This window comes from Xenopus laevis, chromosome 6L (genome assembly GCF_017654675.1).
Source record: "Xenopus laevis strain J_2021 chromosome 6L, Xenopus_laevis_v10.1, whole genome shotgun sequence".
In the NCBI taxonomy this organism is placed as follows: domain Eukaryota; kingdom Metazoa; phylum Chordata; class Amphibia; order Anura; family Pipidae; genus Xenopus; species Xenopus laevis.
In genome coordinates, this window is record NC_054381.1 from 28913300 (window position 1) to 28928097 (window position 14798).

The window sequence follows — 14798 nt, forward strand, 5'->3', positions numbered from 1 at the left end:
AATTTTATCCAAACAATCAAAATCCAGAATTTCCCAAATCCTAAGCATTCTAGATAACAAGTCCCAAACCTGTACTTTGAAAACCCATAGATAAATAAAAAAGCTAACCCAAACTAGAAACCCTGAATCAGGCCAATTTTCTGATTGGCTAAATTCTCTACTACCCACTTCCATGACACTCAACCCCCCCCCAACTTCCTGTGTCCCATCATTACTGAGTGGGCAGCTTTCCCAGGTAAGAACTCACCCAAATCCCTTAAATAACAGAGGAGACGATTTTACCACATAATTGATTGATAAGGGGGGGGTGACCTTTAGTCTTTACTATTAAACCAGGGAATTGGTCAGATTTGCATCAGATTCCCTTGGAATCCCTTGGAATGAGCTGTTCAACCCCCAATAGCTCATTAGTGCTGATTTGGTCAGTGGGGACAGTGTGTGTTGCAACAAGAGCAGGTTGATGTCAGTTGGGCAGCCAAGCTACAGACACACCAATCCAGATCTGGAGAGATCCATGTGCATTGGTGCTCCAACTCCTAAGTTAGCAGAGTTGGTACAGGTATGGGATCTGATATGCAGAAAGCTCCAAATTATGGAAAGGCTGTCTCCCATACACCCCATTTCATCCAAACAATCAACATTTTTTAAAAATTATTTTCTTTTCTCTTTAATAATAAAATAATTCCTCATACTTGACTATTGGGTTTAACTAAAGGAATTCTGTCATGATTTTTATGATGTTTTTATTTCTAAATTACACTGTTTACACTGCAAGTGTAAATTTTTTAGTTGTAATATTGGTGTGTAGGCGCCATCTCAGGTTATTTTGCCTGGTCATGTGCTTTCAGAAAGAGCCAGCACTTTAGGGTGGAACTGCTTTCTGGCAGGCTGTTGTTTCTCCTACTCAATGTAACTGAATGTGTCGCAGTGGGACCTGGATTTTACTATTGAATGCTTATATCTACCAGGGAGCTGTTATTTTGTGTTAGGGAGCTGCTATATAGTTACCTTTCCGTTGTTCTGTTGTTAGTTTGTTGGGGGGAAAGGGGGAGGTGATATTACTCCAACTTGCAGTACAGCATGGTCGGGAGGGGTTCTCCCTGGTGAGCAAATCTGTGCTTCTTCTCCTCCCTACTGAGCATTTCTGTTCTTTTTCTACTCCCTGCTAAGCAATTATTTCTTCTTCTCTTCCCCAGCGAACAATTCTGTGCTTCTTCTCTTCCCCAGTGTGGAATTCTGTACTACTTCTCCTCTGTACTGAGCATTTGTGTTTTTTTCTTCTCCCTATTTATCAATTCTGTGTTTCTTCTCTTCCCTAGTGCTAAATTCTGTGCTCCTTCTACCCTCTAGTGCTGAATTCGGTGCTTCTTCTCCCTACTGAGCAATTTTGTCCTGCTTCTTCTTCCTTTACCTATTGTACTACTTAGTAGTCTATACACACCATTTACTACTTCTTCCCTACTTTTGCTTTTTATTCCTATTTTAACACCCACAAGCTAAGCTTTTCACTGTTGTCCCTAGTCTTCTATTCCCTAGTGTTGAATTGAATTTAGTTGAATAGATTCTCAGTATTCACTACTTATAAAATAACTTTTAAATACGGTACGGTATTGGCCTGTTGGTGCTGTCAATGATTTTGCCATTTGCTAACCAATATCTTTCGCAAGTGTTGCACAGATTTTTTATTTCAGTGTTATAGGGGAGAAGAAGATGTACAATTGATGTGCTACCAGAAGAAACCAAAAACTCTTATGGCTACAAAGGCAACAGAGATGCTTCACTGAATAGAAAAGATATGCAGAAATGTGTTCAGGTCTAATGTATCCCTTATTTATGCACAGATCTGAAGGCTGGCCAGCATGAGGAATCCTGCAAATAAACCTTTCCTTCAGATTGATATAATGACGCTGGATACCTGACTCTTTTTAATAAATGATATAATAATTAAAATGTCTTTTGTCTTCGTTTTTTTCTAAACTGCAGAACGCTTATTATTTCCCGATTCAGGCATGTCTAGCTTTTATATTTCAACATTTAGGGGGTTATTTATTAGAGGTTGAGTTGTGTTTTCCTGACAAATTCAAGATTTTTGAGGGTAGTTTCAGTAAATAAAATTTTTTGGGATAAAAAACTTGAATTTTTCGAGGTTTATTATGCCCTGAAGTTGCTAAAAGCCTGAATCTGAAAATACACCATCTAAACCCCATCAAGGTCACGTAGAAGTCAACGGCAGAGGTCCCTATGTGATTTTCTCGTTTTTTATAGTGGATTGCGCTTGAAAAATTGATAGATTTGAGTATTCAAGGTTTTTTAACCTTCTGTGAAACAGTGGGAACACCTTTTGGGGCCCTGCCCCTTTCCACTGTGAAACTGAAAGGGGACCTGCACACATCAGAGTTAGAATTAGAGTATAGGAAGAGAAAAAAAATTACATTTGCTCAGTTTCGCCTCTTCTCTCCGAAATTAGCCCTTGTTCTGTCCCTAAATTATAGAAAATCTGGCCCTCATTTGAAACTAAAATACTGAGACTGGACCCTGTATTGCCACTATGAACAAAAAGAGCCTAAACACGCCATATAACTTTTGGTCAATTTCACCCATTGGCTTCTTCTATATTAGCCCTTGCCCTAAAATGCAGAGTAACCCTCAAAATACAAAGGAAAAGTTGACTTCATTTCACATGGCCTTAGTTCTCACAGATACAATTTCCTTTTTAATTAAAAAGGGAGAAGGGCGTAACAAGGGGGACCAAGAGGATCTGCTTTTTCTATAGTTAAATATAAAAGAAAAGACTCAAAATATACAGTACACATAACTGTCACAATATAAAACCAGATGATGTCTTTTCATTTGCTAGAAAAAGGGCAAAGTGGTCCTGAAATGTCGTCATTTGTAAACTGTCTCACTGTGTGCAAGTTAAATGAGTGATTCAATGTCAAGTTAACTTTTAGTACAGGTGTAGGACCTGTTATCCATAATGTTTGGGACCCGGGGTTTTCCAGATAGGAGAACTTTATGCAATTTGGATCTCCATACCCTTAGTTTATGTAAAAATAATTTACATTGAATAAACCCAATAGGCTGGTTTTGCTTCCAATAAGGATAAATTATATCTTAGTTGGGATCAAGTACAAACGGCTGTTTTATTATTACAGAGAAAAAGGAAATCATTTTTAAAAATGGATAAAATGGAGCCTATGGGAGATGGACGTCCTGTAATTTGGAGCTTTCTAGAGGTTTCCAGATAACGGATCCCATGTTTGTATACTATAAAATGATCTTTTCCTAGAAAAATCGCAACTTGTCTTCATTATTTATTCTGTATGATTTTAAGTTATTTGCTTTGTTATTTCAAGCTTTCGATTGTTTTTCACTTACCCACTGTAGCTAAAAAAAACTAAGGCTCTGTAAGGCTACAATTTATTGTTATTGTTACTTTGTTTTACTTAACTTCGTATTAAGTCCCTCTCCTGTACTTGCACTGCCTGGTTGCTAGTGAAAATGAGACCCAAGCAACCAGATAACTGCTGAAATGCCAAACTGAAGAGCTGCTGAACTAAAAGATAAAGAACTGAAAACCCAAACTAAAAAAATGAAGACCAATTGCAAATTGTCTCAGACTATCAACGTCTACATCATACTAAAAATTAATCTAAAGGTGAACTAACCCTTTAAGAATTATGATGCTGTGGAGTTTTAGATTTTGTGTAGATATTAATTGTTATATCATAAACAAAGAAATCCTACTTAATGCTTTAAAAAGATAGTTCACTTTTCAGTTGGTTATCGTTTTTAATGATGTACCTTGTTCTTCAGAGAGCAGGCAAGGAACTATATAGATAAGTGCAGGTAAGTGCATAGAAATTATGTGGAATGTGAATAGAATTCTGTACGCTAGGTCAGGGCTGACCTTGAGGGTGGTGCAAGTAAGGGTTAACTCCATACTGATTTCTCTTTTACTTCCAGGATTGGACTGTGACTCTGAACATTGGAAATAGTAAGGGAATATGGTATCTATAGTGCTTAAAGGAGAACTAAACCCTAAAAATGAATAGGGCTTTAAACGCAATGTTTTATATAGTGAACTTATTGCGCCAGCCTCAAGTTACAGCTTGTCAATAGCAGCAATGTTCCAGGACTTCAAACTTGTCACAGGGGGTCACCATCTTGGAAAGTGTCTGTGACACTCACATTCTCAGTGGGCTCTGAGCAGCTGTTGAGAAGCTAAGCTTAAAATGAGGTTGGCCTGTAATATAAGCTGATGCTACAGGGTTGATTATTAAATTCTGATGCTAGCTGCACTTGTTTCTTTGCTGCCATGTAGTAATTATTCATATTAATTACTAATCAGCCTTATACTGTGACAGTTATGTGTACTGTATATTTTCAGTTGGTCCCTAAGCTCAGTAAGTGACATCAGCACAGAGCTTGTGCAGTGAATCAGCAGAAAAGAAGATGGGGAGCTACTGGGTTTCTTTGGAGACACAGATCTTCCATGGTAAAGGGTTTGGTTGACTGGGGCTGGTACAGAAGCCCAAAACATAATGTACAACATTTCTAACCTACTTTTTTAGTTTAACTTTCCTTGTTCTTTAACCCAAGCTTGCAGTAACTCCCAGTAACAAGGTGCCAGTATTTGTAATTCAACATGAGCTAGGGGGCACATACGTAAGTCTCCGGTCTCCAGTGGTCTTCAGCAATTACAAGAGCTAGCTGATCAATATGTCTGGTCTCTAAGGGAACTACTTCTTGATAGTGATTTTGCAGACATCAGTGGAAATGGCAATGGTTTCAGACCTTTCGTTTCCCTGTAAGGAAACCTGCTTGGCCTTGGGGCATGCTTATTCCATAAAACATGGTTTGGAAGCCATACAGAAGCACACATTGTGATGAATCTGCAACTTTGTAAGTGAAACATAAACCTTCAGGAAGAATTCCTTGGATATGGTGGCTTGCAGTCAGTACCATCCATACTGGGCCTCTGGGGACAGCAGTGTACAGACTGTCAAATGAGAAGAAGTGGATCCATAAACAGTCTTGCTCGGTGGGAGTTGCTGAGTAAGTTGGAGTGCGGCTGTAAAGATGCTTGGCTAAGCTTGCCTTGCCATTGATTGAAAGCTGCATTAGGTTCTTAATCCATTTATCTTCCAGGAAGCTAACAGTATATCCTTAAGTTAATGTATATTCTTCTTTTAGCCTGATACTATTTCTTATTGTTTTCTAATTTGCTGCTTTTTTTTTTTTCTTACAGTTTTTGCATGGGTCACGAATACATTTGGGCAGTGGGAAAGCGGTAGGAGCTCCTTGCAGTGTGTTTTAAACAGTATGTGAATTTGGTTACATCGTGCCAAAATGACAGCCCTCTCTCCGCCTTCCCGATGTTTAGGATTTCTGACATGCTGCCCTGTAGATGGTGTAGAACTATACTTCCCCAATGTCCCCATCAGTATTATTTTTAAATCTTTTTGGCAGATGCTTGAGATTGAGGCAGAGCCCTCCCAGAAATTTAGCATGGCTTAAAAAAATGGGGTTGGGGAGGGGGGCACATATATAGTCAAATGCCACATGGGGAGTTTTTTTTTTTAAATTTCCCTCTACTTCAATAAATAAAGACAAGCCAATTTGAGCTGATGAGGACACCACAAATGAGGCTTCATGCTCCTGTAATGATGCATTCTTGTGAGCTGCTGCCATCTTGAAACTGCAGCATATTTCAGCCATGTGTGCTAGTTACCCTGTGCATTTGTTTGCAATAAATATGCATGAAAAGTTAAAGGACAAGTTAATCCCACAATAAAAATGTGCCTAACAGATAATTCTGAGCAACTTTCCAATATACATTAAAAATGTTCAGTGCTTCAAATAGTAAGAGAACATGTTATTACATGAATATATTCATACCATACTTGTTAGGTCACATGAGCCAATTAACAGACAGCATTCTGTCTTTTGCTCCCACATTTCTGTATTTCTGGTCAGGTGATCTCTGAGGCAGCACAAAGACCATCACAAAATGGTGGTTCAAGGCAAGAGATGTAAAAGGGCAATATTTACTTAAATTATATATATATATATATATATATATATATATATATATATATATATATATATATATATATATAGACCATTTTGGGGGTATAGTTTTCCATTAAATATAATATTAGAGGCTTACGGGATGCGTTTTTGATCAAAACCTCCGCAATGTCTGTACAATACGTTGTTAGTGAGCAGGGAAAGGGTAAACAATAATTCACTGTGGCGCATTGCCCATGACATCACAGTGGGTTTCCAAATTTAACTGCTACTATGACATTAGGTCAGTAATGCTGTGTTCCAGCCCAATACATCGGGGTCGCTAAGGGGGGTACCAGGGCCCTTAAGGGTCTAGTTACGCCACTGGACAGTCCTGCTGTGATATGGAATGTGTTATGGTTTGTAAACTCACGTCTCTATGAAACTATTTTAATACTCTTATAAAGCAACAACCACTCGAGCATGGAAGATGGAGGCTTATCTTCAAGCATTTGGCGATTGTCTGTTTGTGTATTTAGTCAGGGAAGAGACTGGGTGCTTGAGGGCAAGGAGGTGCTAAGAGGTGCTATGTCAGTTCCTGGGAATAAGCTTGGGAAAACATATATTATCTCAGGTATCTTCCAAATTTAAAATAGGACAAAGAAACATCTCCTAAATGTGACAATACAATGATACATCCAAGTAATTGGAAAAATCAATTCCCAAATACAACATACTGTAACTCACTAGGGATAGGCAAATTTTTCGCCTTGTTTGCAGCGGAAATTACACCCATAGACTTGTATGTCGAAATAAAATTTGTTGCGCGTCAATAAATACTTTAATGGGCATCAGCGACATTTTGCCAGCGGCAAATTTTTGGCGATACGGGTCAAATTCACCCATCCCTATAACTCACATGAGATGCACCCCTAAACATATAATGCCAAAAGTAAGAGGTGCATTATGAATGCCTCCACCTCGACTAATTACGGATACTCTGCATTACCCATATTCATGCATATATAGATGTAAAGGAGGCAGTTTACCTTTTAGTTAACAGCTTCAACAGCTGTCATTTGACCTTTAGATCTCGATGGATACAGTCACCTTTTCGCAAGCAGATGGAATAGTTAGCATGTTACATACTTTATAGTTACTTTACATCATTTTTGCAGCTTTTCCATCTCTTGCTATTAACATGGGTGATATGGATCCAAGAAAAAACAATAGTTCCCATTTGGGGAAGAGAAAAAGAGAATCCGAGACAACAGATATTAATGCATTTCAGGATGACATTGCCAGAGACCTTGGCATTCCATCTGATTCTAGCTCAGCTGGAGCTCCAGTTGGAGCAAACTCTGGCATTATAACTGGATAACCATCCAGTGCAAACTTGGCCAGCAATTCAACTGCAGGCCCAAGTACCACCTCTTCTGCAAGAAAAAGAGGCCATTCTGCTGTGGACCAGACTAGCAGTAAAAAACATCACAAAACAGATCAAGATGATAAAACCAGTTCCATAGACTTAACACAGTCCCTTCTACCATATCATGGTCCCCAGTATCACAACAAAATGCCTCTTCTCTGGCTCAGAGTGCAGCAAAAAAGCTGAAAAGAAAATATAAGAAGATAAAAAGACGCACTCAGGACAAGCAAAGCATGGCTAGGCCCCGGGAGATAGAGGCTATGAAAGTCTTCCAGGATGCTATTGCCAAATTCGCAGTCGCTGGCACTTCAGAAACAGGTACACAGATTGCCTCAACTTCTGTGCCATCTACAGGCCTGGCTGGCAATTTACAGGCAACTCCAAGTACCAGCTCCTCTGTGAGAAAAAGGACTTCTTATTCCAGTGAGGAAGAGCCAACAAATAAGAAAAAACACAGAAAAGACAAAAAGGCCAAGAAGAAGGACAGAAAGAGAAGCAAGAAAACTAGTAAAAAATCTAGAAAGCATCGGAAAAAAAATCACAGAATAATAATATGGGAATAGGAAAAAATCAAGTAGGGATGGGAGAATTTTTTCGCCTTGTTTCGGCGAAAAAACGACGCCCATAAACTTGTCTGATGTTGGGCATCAAAAAAAAAAAACAAAACAAAAAAAAACGCTTGTCAAAAAATTTTTGCTGTGTGACAATTTTTTGACGCCCATAGACTTTAATGGGCGTTGGCGACATTTTGCCAGCGGCAAATTTTTGGTGAAACGAATTGGGTCAATTTCGCCCATCCCTATCTACAAGTGCAGCAAACACTAGTGTTGTCACTAGTCAGACATCTGCTCCACCAACAATGACAGTGGCCAAAGATACAAGCACAATACCAAGTACAAGCTCTTTGGTGATTAAGAAAGATGGATTTGAACAGGATCCTAGGGAGTAGTGTGCTACAAAGTCAAGGAATGATCTGTAATCTCTATAGTAGAGATGTATAATCTCCTTGAACTATTCTCCAGTACAGTCAACTGTAGCAGAATCGGTGTTGTTTACACTTAAAAATAGATGACCAGAGCCAAAACATTATTTCCACCATATGGGGTTTACCTTGCCCTGGTATGGTGGCTTGGCAATTTTGTGATCATAAACTTGCAGCTTGTGAAAGAAACATTTTGAATAATCTGAAGCCCCTCTTTTGCAGCAAATTTGGCTAGATCTCCTGCCCTTCCTTTATAGTTTAGTTTTTAGCGTGGGCAATCTTATGATCATAAACGTGTAACTAAAAACCCCTTTCGTTTGAAATGTAAAAACTTTGCACAGAATAAAATTCTAACAAGGGTATTATTTTCTCCATTTTCATTAATGTATTTCTTCAAGTCATTGTTTCAGAGAAAGGCTACAATGTTTTGCCCATTATTAAAATGTCATGACTTTTTTGGAAGCCTGCACTGTCCCACCTATAGTGTTGGTTTCCTGTAGTTAAGACTGCAAATAGTTTAGGACAAAACAGTAATTTCACCAGATGAGTAACATTGCACCCACCTACTCATCATATGATCATAGGGTTGCCACCTGCCTGGTTTTGACCCGGACAGCCTGGTTTCCTATGAATGATGCGGCAACCAGCCAATCGGCCGTCTCAGCGCCATGGACCCACCCGACATCATAGCCCCGCCCTGTTGCATCACGGTCTGAATTATGGAAAGGCCATCTCCCATAGAATCCATTTCATCCAAATAATGGACATTTTAGCACAAAATTGTGTGACTTTTTGTCAGAAAACAAGGAAGTAAAAAATGTTTTCCCCTTCCCACCCCTAATTTGCATATGCAAATTAGGGTTCGGATTCGGTTCGATATTTGGCCGAATCCTTCGTGAAGGATTCGGGGGTTCGGCCGAATCCAAAAAAGTGGATTCGGTGCATCCCTAACCGAAAGTCATATAGTTTCCGAAAGTACACATTCTGACGAAGCAGGTAATTACATCTTTATACTTCAAACAAACAAACTGCAAAGCTATGCTAAACATAACTTATTATATTCCCAAAAATTGTCACAAAGCTTGCATTTTACCCCATTATATACCCCATATTTCGTAGTCTACCAGCATAAAGCATCCTAAATATGAATGCTAGGGGTGTACTGAACAGTGATGCCCAATATGCATAGATTTACCAAACTAGGTGGCATACAGAGACCCCATCACTAAAATCCAACAAAACCACAAAAATCAATGCTTTTTTTTTTTCGCCTAGTGAATCAGTCAGAATCAAAGTTTGAATATTTTAGCATGACCAAATAGGTTTTACGGACAGAAATAAGCAAACACCTATGCAAACCTGAAAATGTAATAAAATGGCTAAAAATGCACCAAAATTGCAATATAATCACCGAAATAACATGCAAACAGTATTTCGCAGTGAAATTAGTGAATAAGATATTCGCAATGGCAATAAAACTGTTTTCAGGCATAAAATCACGCAATAAAAAAAAAAAAAATAGCGTCTGTGTACAATTGGCCAATTGCATGCATGTGCGTGCTGTGAATGTGAGTGACCCCCCAAAAGTGTATGTGTGTAGAAGTATGAATGTGTGTGTATGGGTAAAATACGTGTGTTGGTCTGTGGGGAGGGCACTAACCTGGGGTGGCAGGCTCAGCATCTTCTTGAGGATCCGGTAAAAGGGGCGGAGCTTGTGGGTCAGGAAGTGCAGGCAGCAGTAGAGCACGTGTCTGCTGCTGCCTTTGGGGCCCCTGGGTGATCGCGTCTCAGGGGCCACTCGTTCCCTACCTAGGCTTGTTGCCTAGGGGCTGGGGAATGAGAAGGAATGGAGCAAGCAACTTTAAAAGCCGATCCTCCGTTCCAAAACCTTTTAATTCTGCAGAACGTAGAATTTACGTTCCGTGGCATTTCAAGTTACTTTGCCACAGAAAATAGATTCTACGATCTGTGGCATTAAAAAGGTTAATTTAGCCAGGGAGCTGAAGCCAAAACACAAATCTTTACTTTTTTGTGTAACAAATGGTGGCTCTACACCTACACCTACAATTGTTACTTTGAAGAAGAAAAAGAAATTGACACTGCGGGAGGACCAATAATAATAATAATAATAATAATATAGCTGCCAAAGAAAAAACATGATTTTAAACTGTAAAACAGGGCCATTTCTATTTCTTGTATGTTTATTTTTTCTCAATCTGTATGTTCATTGTATACACCAATTTATTGTACAGTGCTGAGTAATACATTGGTGCTTTATAAATATATTATAAATAGGGATGGGCGAAGTTTTTTTGCCTTGTTTTGCCGCAGAAATGACGCCCATAGACTTGTATGGCGTTGCGTGTAAAAAAAAAAAAATGAATGGTAAAATGAAATGGGTCAAATTCACCCAAGCCTATTATATTTATAAATAATAATGATAGTAAATAACTACTTTCAATAAGTTTTTGCCAGATCAATGGGTAGGAAAAAGTTATTGCTCTACCTGCTGCTCACATGGCAGGAGAGAGACTGCCTTTACCCTGTTTTAAAAGAACTTATAGCTACAAAGTCTATGGGGAGGTGGAGTAGTGTTCTAGTTCTGTTAATCAGCTGCCTTGTCTTACATTGTATCAACAGTCTGAGTCAACAGGACAGGGAATAGAAAAGGACAAACACTGCTTTCAATAGTAATACATATACAACTAACATAGCATATAAAAAATGTGCAATGAATGTATATTGCAAAGTTGCTTACAATTAGGTTTTCTTTTATGAGGTAAAAAAAATTGTGTTGATTTTCCCTTTAATAAAACAGTACTGTGGTGTTTATACAAATGGCCTGTAGATGTCACTGTGCCCAGACTTATACTGTGCATACTTCCAGACAGCTTAAAAGTGAAAGTTACTGTTGTGTAATGCCTGCGTGACTCTGCTAATAAAGCACTGTTAAACTCTATTCATCCTCGAGCTACCAAAACATAACAAATGGCGACGAGGATGGGATCTTCTACCTCTGCAGCAGCCTGCACCTTTTCTTACAAACCCTGGTGAGCCAACAATACCTTTTACTGCTTGGATCCGTATGTTTGAAAATTACATTATTGCTGCTGACCAAGGGGAGATTTCTGCTGCTAGAAAGTGTGCTTTACTTATTCACTGCCTGGGAGCAGAGGGACAGCGTATATTCTATACATTAATTGATGATACTTATGAAACTGCTCTTACTGCTAGAAAGAACTTTTTCGTGTGGTTGCTGAAAGATATAAATTCCTGCAACGTGGACAACGTAATGGCGAATCCATAGAACAATTTGTAGTAGCTTTGAGAGAGCTGGTTGTTATCTGTGAGTTTGGGAATCTAACAGATGAAATGCTAAGAGACCAAATAGTGGAAAAAACTCACCTCGCTAGAGAGAGACTGCTCATAGAACAGGATTTAACCCTTGCAAAGGCTATTACAGTTGCTAGCCAAATTGAAACAGCAGTGGCAGAGGCTAAAACTCTCAGAGAACTGCTGGGAATGTACAGATTGTGAATTCAACACTGTGGTCCATTGTCTGATATTAACTCCTTTGGATTAGCTTCTCTGCTGAAGACTGTAGAAAGAAATGCCATTTACTGTAATAGTCTATCAAGGTTATAGCAAATCTACAGTCTCTAGGAGCATCTGTAAAAGGGCCGACAATTTCAATAGCAAGATTTCCCATACTGAATCAGGGAATTTGTACTGGTTTTACATCTGATCTCAACTTAACTTTGTTTACAAAGTTCTTTGCACAGCCCAGTGAAGTGTTGCTTTGTGGTGAAATTTTAGACACTGGCTGTGTGGCAGGCACTGGTGCTGTAGTAATGAGACTATCAACTAATTGTAGGTTTAATGCAGCAAAGAGATCCCTTCGAAGTATAGCAGCACCCTTATTCACAATGTAAAAATCAGATTTTGCAGTATTTGATTCAAATTGTACAGTCACTGGCAAGCAACCAAGCATAACCTTGATAGACTATTACAGTAAATGGCCTGAACTTGCATTTGTTTCTCATATAACATCAGCTACAGTAATAACATTTCTGTCTTCAGCAGAGAAGGTAATCCAAAGGAGTTAATAGACAACGGACCACAGTTTGTCTCATCCGAGTTTGAATTCTTTCTGAGAGAGAGGAATAGTGCATAGGAATCTTCAGTGTATTACCCACAAGCAAATGGAGAAAACGAGCGATTCAACAGAAGTCTGAAAGAAGCACTACAGACAGCAAATCTTACTGGGAAATCTTGGAAAGTATTTACAACAGAGTTCCTACATAACTACAGAGCGACGTGCCATGCAACAACCCAATCATCTCCAGCTGAATTATTACATGGCAGACAGATGCGCACTAAGTTACATGTTGCAAACTTCAAACTTCCACAAAATACTGTGCCTACAAAATCATCTACTGCTGACATTGTGAAACATCAACAAGCCAAATGCAAGGCTTATATGGACAGAAAATGTGGTGCAAGAGAAGTGTACTTTCACCCTGGATCTTTAGTCAGAATTAAGAAACCAGGAATACTGAAACAAGGACAATCTAAATTTACTACACCACTTGAAGTGATACACCAGCGAGGACCATGCACATATGAACTGTCTGGTGGTCGAATATGGAATGCATGTCATCTTGCTCCAGTTAGGAATGACTTTGGAGAAGCTCCAATTTGTGAAGGACATTTTCCTACTCCTGATGGCAACTGCAATGGGCCTGAAGAAAGTGAACCTATAAGTCGTACTGAGAGAATCAGAAAACTACCTGCATGGACGCAGGACTATGTGATGTGAATAATGTATATGATTGCTTTAAGATGAATTGTAGTTTATTATATTTGCCCAAATGATTTCCTACTGTAGTGGGAATATCTGGTGTTTATACAAATGGCCTGCAGATGTCCCTGTGCTCAGAATTATACTGTGCATGATTCCTGTCAGCTTAAAAGTGAAATTTTACTGTTGTGTAATGCCTGCATTACACAGCAGTTATAAAGCATTTATACTCTACTCATCCTCGGCTACCCAAAACATAACAAGTACCTTGATGGGAAACGGAGCTGCATAAATCCATAATGGTAGCAGAGTAATCCTATTGAGTATACTTAATATTTTTTAGCTGGCTTGAGGTTTGGAGATTCAAATGACATACAGATTCAATGGAACCCGTTTTAGCCAAGGTATATATGCGCTTACACTATTTAGGCTGCAGCAATGATACAGTTTAATTCACTGAACACAATTATATCAGTTTGCTATTTAAAGAGGTATCATACCCAAACAGTGTCATTAAAAACACCTTTATATACTCACAGGTGGCTCCACGTTTCCACGAATCCCACCGTCCGGATACAGAACAAACATGAATCCAGTAATATGTGAAAAGAGCACAAGCAAACAGTCTTTTATTGTGCCAGTAAAACAGTCGTATTGCAGCAAAGACTGCATTGGCTTGTGGTCTTTTCACATATTACTGGAGGCATCATACCCCTTTATTCAACATTAGATCAAGCCATTGGGCTTGTGCTCTACATACTTTTTGCCTATTGTATTAGAAATTGCTGTAGGCATTTTTTGTTATTTAGGGCAAATGGTTTCCTGTAAATGCAGACAGGCACAGTATCCGCTGAAAGCAGACATTTTTAACTGATCTCGGCTCCACGTAGCCACTACAGGAATTCACTGTCTAGAGTGTATTTGCTTCTCTCCACCGCATTAGAATCCATAGGTGGAGATAGTGTGCAGAATCGGACGTTGCAACGCACTCACAAAGTCAATGATCGTTCAATTCAATGTGTAGTTAAAACATCCGCCTTTATTGGTTACATTCGATAAAAGGAATAAACAGCCCGAGGTCTGTTTATTCCTTTTATCGAATGTAATCAATCAACGTCCAGTTCTACATTGTGAGATTGTCCCCTTAGCGACAGACTCGGGGCAGCAGCACCCAGGTCACACCACGGACAGGGTAAGCCGATCCATATATTATTATACATGGGAGATTGAACGTTGGGACAATACATGTCAAGGGTGGATTTGCCTAGAAAAACAAGAGCAGGGTTCGGGCGGGATCCACCCGAACCATCTTATGCGAACGGTGAACAGCAATTGAGCCCAGTAAACTCCTTAACAAATAGGATTAGGCAAATAAATATTATCAGTTAAACCCCGGAAAGGGTGCAGAGTACTTTTTTGTAAATAATTGTGTACTATTAATATTCCAAGTGTGCCCTTGCCCTTATTGCACTAAACATGGGAAAATATGATATTTTAAAATCAAGTTACATTTTATATAATCTGCACATGAACTAAAACAAATCACCAGTCCACCGAGACACCCGCTGTAAATT